This window comes from Macaca thibetana, chromosome 13, assembly GCF_024542745.1.
Source record: "Macaca thibetana thibetana isolate TM-01 chromosome 13, ASM2454274v1, whole genome shotgun sequence".
NCBI lineage: Eukaryota > Metazoa > Chordata > Mammalia > Primates > Cercopithecidae > Macaca > Macaca thibetana.
This window is the reverse complement of record NC_065590.1, coordinates 32,704,020-32,720,044: the sequence shown is the minus strand read 5'-3', so window position 1 is coordinate 32,720,044 and position 16,025 is coordinate 32,704,020. Positions and strand designations below refer to the sequence as shown.

The 16,025-nt window shown below is 45.0% G+C and overlaps 2 protein-coding genes across 2 annotated transcripts in view; one reads left to right on the top strand and one right to left on the bottom strand.

Moving 5' to 3' along the window:
- SLC4A5 (solute carrier family 4 member 5) overlaps positions 1-15,228 on the bottom strand; it is a 127,730-nt gene extending 112,502 nt beyond the window's left edge. The window contains exons 1-2 of the mRNA XM_050754393.1: positions 14,765-15,228; positions 5,030-5,180 (exon numbers count right to left, since the gene is read on the bottom strand). The gene's annotated coding sequence lies outside the window, so the exon portion shown is untranslated. The remainder of the gene's footprint in view (positions 1-5,029; positions 5,181-14,764) is intronic.
- The window catches only part of INO80B (INO80 complex subunit B), a 327,102-nt gene that overhangs the window by 192,922 nt on the left and 118,155 nt on the right, over positions 1-16,025 (top strand). The gene's annotated exons all lie outside the window — the stretch shown is intronic.

The window sequence follows — 16,025 nt, the reverse complement described above, 5'->3', positions numbered from 1 at the left end:
GATGAGGTGTATGTAGAGAGAGGTGGTGAGGTGAATATGGTGGTTTGAGGTGTAGATGGAGGTTCTGAGGTATAGATGGTGGTGTAAGGTGTAGATGGAGGTGGTGACGTGTATATGGAAGGGATCAGATGTAGATGGAGGTATGAGGTGTAGATGGGGTGTGAAGTGTAGCTGGAAATGTGATATGCGAATGGAGGTGGTGAGGTGTACATGGAAGTGATGAGATGTAGATGGAGGTAGTAAGTTGTAAACAGAGGCGTGAGGTGGAGATGGAGATGGTGAGGTAGTATATGGTGGTGTGAGGTATAGATGAAGGTGTGAGGTATAGATGGAGGTATGAGGTATACATGGGGGTGGTGAGGTGTAGACAAGGGTGGTGAGGTGTAGATGGTGATGGTAAGGTCTAGATGGAGGTGGTGCGGTCTAGATGGAGGTGTGTGGTGTAGGTGTAGGTGGTGAGATATAGGTGAGGGTGGTGAGGTGTAGATGGTAGTGGTGAGGTGTAGATGGTGGTCATGAGGTATAGATGGAAGTGCTGATGTCTAGATGGAGGTGGTGAGGTCTAGATGGAGGTGTGTGGTATAGATGTAGGTGATGAGGTATAGGTGAGGGTGATGAGGTGTAGATGGTGATGGTGAGGTCTAGATAGAGGTGATGAGGTCTAGATGGGGGTAGTGAGGTCTAGATGGAGGTGTATGGTGTAGGTGTAGATGGTGGTGGTGAGGTCTAGATGGAGGTGTGTTGTTTAGGTGTAGGTGGTGAGGTATAGGTGAGGGTAGTGGGGTATAGATGGTGGTGGTGAAGTCTAGATAGTGGTGGTGAGGTCTATATGGAGGTGGTGAGGTCTAGATGGAGGTGTGCAGTTTAGGTGTAGTTGGTAAAGTATAGGTGAGGGTGGTGAGGTCTAGATGGTGGTGGTGAGGTCTAAATGGAGGTGTATGGTGTAGGTGTAGGTTGTAAGGTATAGGTGAGGTTGGTGAGGTGTAGATGGTGGTGGTGAGGTCTAGATGAAAGTGGTGATGTCTAGATGGAGGTGGTGAAGCCTAGATGGAGGTGTGTGGTTTAGGTGTAGGTGGTGAGGTATAGGTGAGAGTGATGAGGTCTAGATGGTGGTGGCGGTGAGATCTAGATGGAAGTGGTGAGGTCTAGTTGGAGGTGTGCGGTTTAGGTGTAGGTAGTGAGATACAGGTGAGGGTGGTGAAGTGTAGATGGAGGTGGTGATGTCTAGATGGAGGTGACGAAGTCTAGATGGAGGTGTGTGGTATAGGTGTAGGTGGTGAGGTACAGGTGAAGGTAGTGAGGCCTAGATGGTGGTGAGGTCTAGATGAAGGTGTGTGGTTTAGGTGTAGGTGGTGAGGTATAGGTGAGGGTGGTGAGGTCTAGATGGTAGTGGTGAGGTATAGATGGAGGTGGTGAAGTCTAGATGGAGGTGGTGAGGTCTAGATGGGGGTGCATTCTGTAGGTGTAGATGGTGAGGTATAGGTGAGGGTGGTGAGGTGTAGATAGTAGTGATGAGGTGTAAATGGTAGTGGTGAGGTCTAGGTGGAGGTTATGGTATAGGTGGAGGTGGTGTGGTACAGATGAGGGTGGTGAGGTCTAGATGGCAGTGTTGAGGTCTAGCTGGAGGTGGTGAGGTCTAGATGGAGGCGGTGAGGTATAGACGGAGGTGGTGAGGTCTAGATGGAGGTGTATGATGTAGGTGTAGGTGGTGAGGTATAGGTGAGGGTGGTGAGGTGTAGATGATGGTGGTGAGGTCTAGATGCAGGTGTGTGGTTTAGGTGTAGGTAGTGAGGTATAGGTGAGGGTGGTGGGGTGTAGATGGTGGTGGTGACGGTGGTGGTGAGGTCTAGATGGAGGTGGTGAGGTCTAGATGGTGGTGAGGTCTAGATGGAGGTGTGTGGTTTAGGTGTAGGTGGTGAGGTATAGGTGAGGGTGGTGAGCTCTAGATGGTGGTGGTGAGGTCTAGATGGAGGTGGTAATGTCTAGATGGAGGTGGTGAGGTCTAGATGGAGGTGTGTGGTTTAGATGTAGGTGGTGAGGTATAGGTGAGGGTGGTGAGGTGTAGATGGTAGTGGTGAAGTGTGGATGAGGGTGTGATGTGTAGATAGAGGTGGCAAGGTGTAGACTGGGGATGTGAGGCAGTGATAGTGATGAAGGAAGGAGTTAGAAGTCCTTGTGCATGATGGAATAGAAGATTCTTGTTGCTATTATGCTGATAAATGTGGAAGAGCCTGTCCTCCTTTGATTACACATGTGAAATGGTGAAACTTCACCATTAGAAGTATGGAGGACCTTATTCTTTCAGAGCCATGGTACCTTTGGGAAATAACTTCACCTCTCTGGGCCTCAGTGTTCTCGGAGCAGAGGTTGCTCTATTAAATGGCATTTGTTAGGGGGAAACCTACCTCTCCCGCTCCAAGCACTTTTGCCTCATCTTATAAAGTGGGAACTTCTGTCCTTGCTGCAGCCTTGAGAAAAGTACTCTCCACTTACTGCTCTACCTCCTAACTCATGGTATCTAGCAGAGGATAAGTGGTTCATGTGCTTGGAGAACTGAAGCACATAAAATGGGCATATGTCATGATTCAGGTTCTTCTGGGTTTTCTCCTTTTGGGAACAGCCCCCCCAGAGAAGGCCTGTGCTTCCCTCCTCTCCTCTTCTTTTCATGGTAAGCTTTCTAGGGTAGGTTCTTGCCTTGTGGGATAGAGGAGTCTTCCAGTTCCGGGTAGATAAGTTTCATTTTGAGGGAAAGAATTAGGAAGCCCAATTGTACATTCAAAACTACATTCTCCAATCAGCTTTAGCTGTCATAAATTTATTTTAAGTCCCAGCTGCTTGACTTCTATATCTTATTTCTCATTTGATTCCAAGGACAGAGGGGTTGTGAACAAGTATCATTCTCAAAGTCCAGCACTGAAGAATTAATAAAAGAGCCCACTTAGACTGGGTTGGACTCAAGGATCTCTTAAGTTTCTTTCAAGCTCTACTGCCCTGTGATTCTATGTGTCTAAATGAACTTATCGCTGAAGCAAAATAAATATATATTGATAGTTCTGGGTCAGATGTTGGGATTCTTAAAGGATAACTTCCCAAGCTCTGACTCCCTTCTTTCCTGCTTTTCAACTGGATGAAGACCTCTGATCTTCAAGCATCTTCCTCTTCTCCCCATATACCAGCTCCTCATGGCTTCATTTACTTTCCCTTCCGGTCTGGACATCATAATGAATCCTTTCCTCTCTTCTCTCATTGATACCCATAACCTCTTATTCCTGCCCTGCCAATCTCTTGGGCAAAATCAGACCATTCATTAACTTCTTCCTCCTGCACTAAGTTCTCTTTTGTCTCTGGAGAAAGCCTGTCTTCAGTGGGAGAGAACAAAGCCAATACACAGAATGGCAGAGGGGTGTCCATTTGTGTGTGTGTGCATGTATGTGCATGAAAGAGAGAGAGAGATGAGGAGGGAGAGAAAGACCTAGTCCTGTGATGTGTATGGCCAACTTCATCCCTGCCCTTCCCTGTGGTTTAGTTTTGTGAGCCAAAAAATGTTGAGAGAAGATATGGCTACCCCTTTTCTCTCTGCTCCCTGTCCTCTGGCATCCTTCCATGTTACAGCCAAGGACATGCCAAGCCACCCACTCAGCTGTGGCACTGGAGTAAATGCTTGGGGGATACTGTCAATTCTTCCTCACCACCAGAGTGGTAACAGCTGAGGCTCATGCACTGGTCTTGCGGAAAGGGAAAGAACTGGCCCCAGTGGTCCTCAGTCATGTGTGTCTTCCTCTGGGAACATCTGGCAATGTCTGGATCTATTTTGGTTACACTGGAGGGAAGGTCACTACTGGAGGGAGGGTACTTCTGGCCTCTAGTGGGTAGTGGCCAGAAATGCTGCTACTATCCTACAAGGATGGCCCCCACAACAAAAACATTATCTGACCCCAACTATCAATGGTGCCATGGTCAAGAAATCCTGGATTAGGGCATGCAGTCTCTGGGTCTAGGCTCTCACTCAGGCAAAAGGAGCACTCAACACAGGCCCACCTCACTCGCTAGGGATCTGCCAGGAGAGGGAGCTAAAGATTCTTAGTACAGTTGGCCCTCTATATCCATAGATTCCTAATCCAAGGAGTCAACCAACAGCAGATCAAAAATATTTGAAAAACTAAAAATAAATAACAATACAACAATAAAAATAATACAAATACTCCCAAAATACAGTATAAAAAACTATTTACATAGCATTTACATTGTATTCGGTATTAGAAGTAATCTAGAGATGATTTAAGATAAACAGAGGAGGCCGGGCGTGGTGGCTCACGCCTGTAATCTCAGCACTTTGGGAGGCCGAGGTGGGCGGATCACAAGGTCAGGAGATTGAGACTATCCTAGCTAACATGGTGAAACCCCGTCTCTACTAAAAATACAAAAAAAAAATTAGCCGGGCATGGTGGCACACGCCTGTAGACCCAGCTACTCGGAAGGCTGAGGCAGGAGAATGGTGTGAACCCAGGAGGCGGAGCTTGCAGTGAGCCGAGATCGTGCCACTGCACTCCAGTCTGGGCGACAGAATAAGACTCCGTCTTAAAAAAAAAAAAAAGATAAACAGAAGATTGTGTAGGTCACATTTTATGTGAAGGACTTGAGCATCCTCAGATTATGGTATCTGTGGGTGGTCCTGGCACCAATCCCTTGTAGATGCTGAGGGATGACTGTTTGACCTCTGTGCCTCCATTTTCTTCAGATACCTGGTGGAAGGTGATGACTGCTCACTGGGATGGATTCCCTTCCATCTCCTGGCTAAATGCCATCTGAACCCCACCTGGGTTTGACATCTGGAAGTATTTAGGTAGGTCTGACCTAGGACCATGCATGGGGGCAAAATTCTGTGAAGAAAATAGCAGCTTCCTACCCTGGAGAGACCTGCGCGGCTTAGGCCCTTGTTAGTGGGACTGAGGATTAATTTGGGAGCCCTGGCAGGCTCATCTAGAACCTTTACCCACAAGAAGTTCCCCACAGGCTGGGCAAGACTCACCACAGTATGTGCAATTTTTGGCTTCCAGATTGTTTGTGCCAAGTTTTGGCAGGTGGTACAATATTGGCTGCCCCAGATTCTTGTCTGCTTTAGCTGCTTTTGAACCGTGTCCAGGGTTGAGAATGGAACATACTGTGATGGTGTCAGCACTCTGCAGGAAGGTGAAAAAAGGTGAGGGATATGTTAAAGAGAAGCTGAGACACTGTAAGAGGCCAAACCCAGGTGATGCTGTGGAGGAGTTCTCTTTCTTCACCATCCCTATCTACTTCCCAATTGCTGCTGTGGCCTATGGACTCAGCTCACTCTACAGCAGCCACGATGCAAGTCTTGCTGTTCTTCTAACACTCCAGGCTCATTTCCACCTCAGGACCTTTGCACTTACTGTTTCCCCAATCTTCAGCCTGACTTGTTCCCTCATGTATTCAACTCTTTGGTCAAATGCTATCTACCCAAGAACACCTTCCCTGACTAGCCCATCTAAAATGCCCCTCTCTGGTCCTTAACTCTGCTTTATTTGTCTAAGTGGCATTTCTATTCAAAACCACATTATGTGTTTATTCATTTGTTCACTTTTTCTGTCCTCCTAATATGGCACAAAGTTTATCTGATTCACTGATGTATCTCTGATACCTAGAATAGAGCCTGGCTCATAAATAATTGGGTCTAAATCCTGACTCAACTAACTGTGGGATCTTGGGCAGTTTCTCCTTTTTTTTCCACTGCAATTTCCTCAACTGAAAAAAATTCAAATAATAATTATATCTACCTCAATGGTTATCTGAATCAATGTGAAACCTTAGGTCAATGTCTGGCCCACAGGGAACAGTTAGTATTAACTAATAATATTATTATAATTATTACACCCTCAGGGAGAAGCTCACATGTCTATCCTGAGGAGGAGGGGAGGGGGATGAGCAGTATTCCTAGCCGCTTGCAGGGGCGGAACCGTCTTTGTTGCTTCTCCAGGAACCAAGTCCTGTTCTCCCCTCTCGCCTGCTCTCTGCTGCCCTCTGGAGGCCTGCAGTGGAGTCAGGCAGGGAGTGATTCAGGGACGCCACAGATTATGTATCTCCCACGGAGAAGAATGAGGCACTGCTGGATGACAGTCCCTCTACTTAAGCGACCCAGAGCCCAGGGAAGCATCTTGGGCCTTGGCAGAGCTGCCACTGAAGCCATCATTTGACAAACACAATTGGGAATCATTGAGGCCACAGAGGAAATGTGGGTACCTAGGAACTCATTCTTCAGACAGATCCCCAAAGGGAATCAGAACCAGCATGCAGCCAAGCAAGGGCTGCCCCTTCCTTCCCCTCTCCCCAGGCTGTACTTCCTTAGCCAAGGGACAGTTCTCTGATCACCTCAGCCAACCTAAGCTACCCTGGAAAAATACTTCTCACCCTGTGCCCCTGTGCCTCTTGGTCAGAGCGTATGTCACTGGCTGGGCCAAGTGATCTTCATGTCAACCTAAATGAGAGGGCTATGGAAAGACATCCCTCTAGAGACATCTGGGAGCTGATTAACTAACAAGAACATGGAGACACCAGCACTGTGTGATCAAAAGATATAATGGAGGGAAAGATTTCATTTTCAATAAAAACAAAAACCCTAAAACATCTAGAAATAAACTCACCTAGACATGCATGTTTTATATGAGGACACATGGCAAAACTTTGCTAAGAAACATATAATAAGACATCATATTTCTGGATGGGAAAACTGAATAGGGAAAATATGCTTAAGTTCAGACATTTATATATATTTTAAATACAATTCCAAGGGCATTTTGAAGGAAAATGACCCAAAAAATCATGGCTAAAGTATGAGCTTAGAATTTATTGAGTTTTTACTATGTGCTAGGCTCAGGGCTGAGAGCTTTACATACTTGACCTCAATTAATCCTCACAGCAACCTCAAGAGGTTTCTTTTCTCTCTCTCTCTCTCTCTCTCTCTCTTTCTCTCTCTGTTTCTTTCTGAGACAGGATCTCACTCTGTCACCCAGGCTAGAGTGCAGTGGCACTCTCACAGCTCCCTACAGCTTTGACCTTTCAGGCTTAAGCAATTCTCCCACCTCAGCCTCCCAAATATCTGGGACTATAGGCAGATGCCACACCACACCAGGCTACTTTTTAATTTTTTTGTAGAGATGAGGTCTCAATATGTTGCCCAGGCTGGTCTCGAACTCCTGGGCTCAAGCAATCCTCCCACCTCAGCCTCCCAAAGTGCTGGGATTACAGGCGTAAGTCACCACGCCTGACTGAGGTCATTATTAATATTTATGAAAGACAGGTTGGGAAAGTGATTAAGAGCAGGAGATCACATGACTTTGGACAAGTTACTTATGACTGTGGGAAGTGGCTTCCTCATCTGGAATGATAGCAGCTATCCCATAGGTTTATGGTCAGTATTAAATGAGGTAACATACATGAAACATTGAGAACAGTGCTTGGCAAGTAGAAGCACTGACGTGAACTACTATTATCTTCATTTACAGACGAAGAAACTAAAGCTTAGAGAGGATAACATAATTTGTCCAAGTTCACACAGCTGATAACTGGCTGCCCTGGCCTGGGGGATGGGAGTAGGGAGTCTTGCCTACAAGATCTGAAAAATTATAAAATCATAATAGTTAAAACAGGAAGCACATCTTGTATAAGATATTTTTACATGCCTTGCAAGATCATGTTCTGAAATATTAGTCAATGCCTTCTCCAGCCTGATATTCCCTTTACCTCTCTCCCTTCCCTGCCTCAAATAACCAGGCCATTCTATGCTCAGTGCTGCAGGGAACGTGTGTGAAAACAGAAGGAAGAGGTAAGGAGCCTCTTTCCTTAGGGGAATAGAAAAGACTTCTGGCCTAGACCTAGACCAAAGGGTGGGAGAAAATGGTCATGAGAAAGATCAAGGCGTTTCCTGCCCCTCATATCCAAGAAGAATTCCCCAGAGCATGGACAAGGACGGGAGGGAAGTTGAGAAACATTGACTTTGCTAGGTCCTGGAGGTTGAGGTCCCAATCCCTGCTCCCTGGGCTGAGCCCCACAGAGAAATCAGCATCCTTCACAATCTGTGGATCTGAGAGCAGAGAATAGAATGGCTACTGGGTGTATCTAGGCCAAGAGGACCCTAGGCAAGCTCCCTGAGGCTGCTTGAAGAGGTGGAGAGAGACTTAGACCTCCACAATAACCTGCAGGCACCAGGACCAGATGGGACAAGGATAGATGACATCAAGGGCAGGACCCTTTGTAGGTCACTGAGGGTCTAGAACCCTGCACTCCACCCCACCCCAAATCCAAAATGGAAACTGCAAAGGAAACTCAGAACTGACTGAGATTAAGGGTCAGCACCTTTTTAAAGAGTGGGGCTCAAGTATAGATGAAGGAGAATTTTATAAACAAACTAATTTTTGTTACACACTTGAGTTTAGGGGCTGAAACTGGTATTCTAAAGGATAGATTTTTAAGAAAATAGTGTTGGGGAAATGCACTGTTTAAAAAATCCATTTAGAAGAGAAGATTGGGCAGTGAACAAAGGCAGCAACTTTAAATCATTTGTGGGGCTCAGCACATATTATTGATCTCTGCTCTGAAATTAAAGGTAATTGTTCCTTAAGATTGAGCTGAATTTGCACCCGATCTGCCTTGGACAGTAATCATCTGCCCCTATTGTCTTGGCTTCATAATTAGTCGTGCTCCTTTCATTCTCAAAAGGGTCCCAGTTTGAGCAGTAAATTAAGTGGTTACTCTGCTTAAGATCTTTAAATGAGAGTGATCCCATGGGTGGGCTGACTCTGAACTAGGTATTGTGAAACAGAAAGTAAGACTTTCCAGGCAGGTGTGGCTGGAGGCCAGTGGGACCTGACGTGGAGCCTCTGGAGGGCAGAGAACCTCAGGTGGATGGGAAAGGAAGGTAAGGTAAAGGGCAGGTGGGGTGTCAAGAGAGGGTCAGGTGCTGGGTAGTCAAGAGGACAGTGGCGAGATCAGAGTGGAATGTTTGAATTTAATATTTCAGAGATGGAGCAGCTAAGGATAATGGTGCGGCCCAGGTTTTGACCATAGGCACAGGAGGGAGAAATGGAGGCAAATGGAGGCCTGATTGTGTTTGGGGACAGGAATTGGGCACTGGGGAGACACATGGATGGGGTTTGTCTCTACTCTTGTATTCTTTTCAAATGTTGAATCTTGTAACTGTATTAACTATTTTAAAAATCTATAAGTAAAATTAAAATGTAAAGGATTCCAGGCTACCTTGTCCATTGATTATTCTAGGTCAACAGTGGAAGCATTTTATCAAGTTTTTAAAACCCCATTATAAAACAAATGGCCTTTAAACATTTGAAAACATGCTCAACTTCATTCATTTAAAGAAAAAGAATGCAAATCTGAGCCACAATGAAATACCATTTTTCACCTTTCAGATTGGCAGATATCAAGAAATTTTTCAACAGTGAGAGAGGAGGACAACGGGCCCTCATACATCTACTTGCAAGTGAGATGCAGATAAGCACAGCCTTGATGGGGCCGGTTTGGCTGTATTTATATAACTTTAAAATGGACATACCTGGCCAGGTGCAGTGGCTCACGCCTGTAATCCCAGAACTCTGGGAGGCTGAGGCAGGTGGATCACTTGAGGCCAGGAGTTCAAGACCAGCCTGGCCAACATGGTGAAACCCCATCTCTACTAAAAAAATACAAAAGTTAGCCAGGCGTGGTGGCTATAGTCCCAGCTACTTGGGAAGCTGAGTCATAAGAATTGCTTGAACCCATTAGGCAGATGTTGTGGTAAGCCCAGATTGCACCACTATACTCCAGCCTGGGTGACAGAGCAAGACTCTATCTCAAAAATAAATAAATAAAAATAAATAAATAAATAAAATGGACATATCTTTTGGTAACAGCAACTCTTTATCTGGAAAGTTATCTTACACTCCCACCTGTGGACAAAAACAGAGATGTGGTTTGGGACAGTTACTCACCTCCCTGTGCTTATGTCACAGTTATAGTGAGAATTAAATATGATACATGGGAAGGATTTTAACAAGGGCCTGGCACATGGTAAGCATTGGCACATGGTAAACAAGGGCCTGGCACAGGAAATGCTGGCTGTTATTGTCAGAGCATTGTTCATGGTGGCAAAACATTGGAAACAACCTGAATGTCCATGAATAAAGGACTGATTTTAAAAAAAGAAAGAAAAACAAGTTTTGTCTCTACTTTGGAAAGCCATGAAACTTTTAGATAGAATGAGGATATTCTTTAAATGGTGCTATTGAATGATTTTTTTGGAAGTATTGTTAGGGGAGGGAGAGCATCAGGAAGAATAGCTAATGTCTGCTGGGCTTAATATCTAGGTGACAGCAAACCACCATGGCACACATTTACCTATGTAACAAACCTGCATATCTGGCATATGTACCCCTGAACTTAAAATAAAAGTTGAATAAAAAAATAAAAAGGTTTTTAAATTTTTTAAAAAGAAATATTGTTAAGTAGGAAAAAGGGAAAGTGTAGAAGAGTGCTTATGGCTGTCATCATGCCTGTGTAGAGGGTGCCTATGGGCACGGTATGGTCTCTCCAGGGAAGAGGTCACAGAAACTGGTTACAGTGATGCTTCCTGGAAGGGGAACTTGGAGGTCGGGGCTCAGGGAACTCTATGACTTCTTGTACCTTTTATACTAGTAGTCCACTATGCAGAGGTATTCCCTATTCAAGAACAATTAAATAAATTCCACTTCTGGGTATATACCCGAGAAAACTGAAAGCCAGGATTCAAACAGATAGTTTGAATTATATGCCAATGTGCATATCAGCATTCTTCACAATAGCTAAAAGGTGGAAACAACCTAAGTATTCATCGACAGATGGATAAATAAAATGTGGTATATACATACAATCGTGATTCAGCCTTAAAAAGGAATGAAATTCAGACACATGCTACAACATGAATGAACTTAAGGACATCATGCTAAGTGAAATAAGCCAGACACAAAAGGACAAATACCGTATGAGTCCACTTACAGAAGTATCTAGAATTGTCAGATTTATAGATACAGAAAGTAGATTAATGGCTACCAGGGCCTGGGGCAGTGGGAAATGGGGAGTTAATGTTTAATGGGTACCAAGTTTCAGTCAGTAATGATGAAAAAGTTCTGGAACTGGATGGTGGTGATGGTTGTATTATACAACAATGTGAATATAATTAATGCCACTGAATTGTACATTCAAAAATAGTTAAAATGGTCAAATGCTTATTTTGCCATAAAAGGAAATCATGTAAAGAAAATCAGATAAAGAAATAAAAATATTCCTTTATCACTTTGATTGGAGCTATGTTAAATGTAGATTAATCACAAAGAGCTGTGTTGTATGAGCAACAACAAAGAACAGTCCTATCCAAAAAAGGGCTTTTGTTCTCCAAATTCTAGCATTTAGACCTGCTCTGCTTTGCTGGCTGGCTTTTTGGGAGTTCATGTTTCTGAGCAGGGATGAAAGGCTGAACCAGAACCAGGGGAAGAGGGTAGCTTCATCCAAGATGGAGAAGTGGGCAGGAAAGAGATGATGGGTGGGGGCAGAAGCAGAGAAATTCCCATGGGGCCATGAGGATGAGATAAATGGGGCGGGTGTACGAAAGGGATTCTGACAGGGGTGGAGAAAGCTGGCCTTTGAGGGGAATAACAGAGGAGTTACAGCAGGAACCTATAAAACAATCACCATGTTCCACTGGTGAGCTGGAGATCACAAACGTGTAGTTTTCCTATTCCTCTCGCCTCTTCTCTTCCAGGCAACAACCCTGAAGGGGTTGAGGACCCTGGTTAGCTAAATGAGTGAGGAAGAATGGAAACCAGGGACTCCCCATCCAGAGCACCATCCACCATGGGCCTCTGTTCTTTAGCAGTACCAGAAGAGGCTCCACTCCAAGTCAGGATTGAAGTGGTATCATTAGATAGGGCTGGAAATTATAATCATTAAAATGAGACTGAGACCAAGGGTGGCTGGAACAATCTTGTGACTTGCCTAAATTTCATTCAGGGGCAAAGCAAGAGCTAGTCCCACAGAATAAATGTAAAAGAGGCTGGGTGCAGTGACTCACGCCTGTAATCCCAGCATTTTGGGAGGCCGAAGTGGGTGGATCACCTGAGGTCAGGAGTTCAAGACCAGCCTGGTCAATATGGTGAAACCCCATCTCTACTAAAAACACAAAAATTAGCCAGGTATGGTGGTGTGTGCCTATAACCGCAGCTACTCAGGAGGCAGGAGAATCGCTTGAACCCAGGAGGTGGAGGTTGCAGCAAGCCAAATATTGTGCTGCTACACTCCAACCTGGTGACAGAGCGAGACTCCATCTTAAAAAAAAAAAAAAGAATAAATGTAAAAGAGCAGTAAAAGCAAAAATCAAGCTGCTTTCTGATTTTACCACATAAATCATGTTTGTTCAATGGAACAGTGCACAATATTAGCTTTAATTGTAAATTAATATGCATCTGTTAAATAACCTTCTATCTGACTTTGGATTTTAAGCTTTCTGAGGTCAAGGACCATGTGCTGTTTAACCCCACACTGTTCTCACAGCCTGGCAGGCTGCCTCAAATGTACACAGGGGGCACTGAGATGGCTGCTGACTGAATTGCTGACCAAGAGAGATTCATCAGGCAGCCCATGCCATTTCTGTGCTCACACCGTGCCCAACACAGAGCAAGGAATCATAAGTCCTGGGTGGCTTGAATTGACTCTTCCTGAAAAAGAGTCTGTGATCTAGGAAGTCCAATCTAGGAAGTTGCAGATTGCCTAGACTTAGAGCAAGAGGGACAGAAAGGAAGTAGGCATGGATGGTAATTTTGGTTTTCCATCAGGGCTGCTCTCACCCTGGAGTAAGGACAGGAAGGCTAAGACACAAAAGGGGGACTCAGCCCAACCCAGCTTATGTCCTATGATACCAGAAGGGAGCATTGCAATGACCTATCAAACCTCAAACCAAGCTGAATCCATTTTTGAGTAAGAGACTCTTACAGGGCTCCTGTTCTCAAAACTATATAAAATTGTCCAAATTACGTACTTCTGGGATAATAAATTAGCAGAAGCAGCACACAGCCCACCTCTCAAGATAGGGAAGTAGGCCGGGCACAGGGGCTCACGCCTATAATCCCAGCACTTCGGGAGGCCGAGGCGGGTGGATCACGAGGTCAGGAAATTGAGACCATCCTGGTTAACACGGTGAAACCTCGTCTCTACTAAAAATATAAAAAATTAGTCAGGTGTGTTGGCGGGAGCCTGTAGTCCCAGCTACTAGGGAGGCTGAGGCAGGAGAATGGCGTGAACCTGGGAGGCAGTGCTTGCAGTGAGCCAAGATTGCGCCACTGCACTCCAGCCTGTGCGACAGAGTGAGACTCCGTCTCAAAAAAAAAAAAAAAAGAAAAAGAAATAGGGAAGTAGATCTCAAGTAGCTCAAGAAACAAAGTTTTCTACAGACGAAGGATGAAGGAAGGAAACCCAAGACCAGTTGATTCTGGTTTGGGAAATGATAACATTGGAGAACACACTCTACTATCTGTTTCTTGTGACATCCTTTGTGCTAAAGTTATCTCCTTTGTTGACATGGCCACCATCCCTACTTCTAGTGCACTGGAGGTAAAAGAGATGCATGAGTGTCTCCATTGCTAAGTGTTTGGTTACTCCCTCCTGGGAGATGAACTTGACTGGAGTGGGTGTGGGCAGGCATTCAGCCAAGCAACAAGCCACTCACTGAGTGCCATCAATGGGGTGGGAAAAGATGACTCTCCTTAGACTGGTCCATCCAAAATAAAGGAAGTGGGGAGAGCGTAGCTGGGTGGTCTTCAGGGTACTCCTGGAAACATCCCTCAGCTCATGAGCTCACAGCTGAATTCCAAATCCTGGGATGCCTGCTTGGAAGGAGACTAAAACACCATTTCTCAGGGACAGACGCCCACAAAGCTAAGGGCACTGGGTTTCTAAGTCAGGATTTTATCACAGGCTGGAGGACCCTTTTTTCAGAAAGTCAGCTGATCTCCAGGACTCCTGATACATAAGAACTATGCAGTCTGTCACTTTTAGGGAGAGAGATGGGGACTAGCTCTGGTTCCTCATGCATTCCTTCCCTCTCACTCCCTAAAGACCTCAGGAAACAAATCCTTGGTAATGATGCCTTCTTGGAACCAGAAAGCTTAGTTGAAGTGTGGATTCTTATACAAGTCGAATGTTTTCTGGACTCCTAGAAGACTCAGAGGAGACACCATAAGTAACCCTTATTGAATTGGAAGACGTGTGAAGTACTATCAACCACTGTGACTTCTATGGCTCAAGAATATGGCATTTAAGAGGGGTAGTTAGACCTCTGCACAGGGGTCAACTAGATATAGGTCTCAGTCCCTGACTTTAGAAGTCTGACATTCCACAGATGTGCATACACATGCTCCCCTCACAGAGGAAACTGGAGTAGGGGGACAGAGCAGAACAAAATCGCAACACTACCACAGAACAACCTCGTCATTTCGTTACTTGTCCTTTGCTATGTTGGAATAGTTACAGATTAATTTCAACAATCAGATTACTCCTTATCTTTGCTCTAAGTTTTGTACAGGCCTTTAGCAAAAAGCAATAAAATTCTCACCTGAATCTCGGTGGGCTGGGGAATCTGCCTATACTATTCAGTTGGTTCACTCACATCCCCAAACCAGAACCTACAACCACTCTGTAACTTTATTTATGTAAAATCCACTCTACTCACCCCAGTGCAGTGGCCTGTGGCTCCTGGGCCCTGACTCCAATTCCTTTAGGGTGGACCTTGCAGTTGGAATCATCCACCTCTCGTTTTTTCTACCTCTGCTATTAACATAGTCCCTCCTCTATTGCCTCACCAACTATTTTCAAACCAAAAAGTCTTTGTCTATTCATAGCCACTGTAAAAGTAACATTCATTTTTCTGTTTTTTAATCTAATGTCTGCGTCTTCAGTGGTTCTTATTGGCTAATCTAATCAGTGTGTTCTAGGGAGGTTTATTCCTTGCCTGTTCAGCTTGTCCCAGCACAATAAAGCTAAGGCATTTGTCTGGGGAGAATCAGCTCTTTTAAATCAGACAATCCTCAGGAAAGATGTCAGCACTTTTGCCTCTTTACTCCATGGGCCCGAGATTCAGGAGAACGTTCCACATTCCACTGCCACGCAGCTCTGCAAACCCCAAATCCTGACTCTCTGGAGAAGGATATGGGCAAGGAAAAAAATAAGGCATTTGAACAAACCAAACCCTGCAAGAAAAACTTTGCATACTTAGTGATTTTTCTAGGTTTATCCTGACTTTTGGCCTCTTTTTTTATGAATTCCATTTTTGTTTAAGTGAGAAAGATATGGTGAGAGAGACATAGTGGAAAATGGGAAGTTTGGAGGAAGATGGGAAGGAAGAAGAGAGTCAGTGAGTAGGAAGTGAGAATTGGGAGTGGAGGGAGTGAGGGACGCAGCGCTGAGGGACAGGGAAGAGGAGCATGCCAGGAAGGCGCAGCATCTCTGGACACCTAGCATGGGGCCTGGTGTTTGCACACATTTCCCCTCATTGAACTCTCAACAGTCCAGCAGGGAGAACTCTCTCATCCCCAACCTTACAGGGCTGGAACAGAAGCTCAGAGACTTACAGACAGGAAGAAAAGCAGGAGCTAGAAGCCCCATTTAAAAAGCAACTCTGCCCCTCTTCTTCCACAGTCTCTTCCGTGGCTTCTCTAAGGGTCTTCAGCCTCCTTATTTCAGGGTTGACCTTCTGTTTCAGATAAGAAATTTATCTTCTGGTTGGATGTCCTCACTTTCTTCCTAGATCACGTGGAATTTTCCCTTAGTGGAAAAGCCTCATTCCTGGATCTAGGGCCTGCTGGTGGCAGACATGTGAAAGAACATGTTTTGGAGGCCATGCCCAAGACAACACATTAACCCAACATTATAGTTTCTGTTAATAATCCATGGAATCAAAGACAGGCAAGACTAGGGAGATCAACACATGCTGG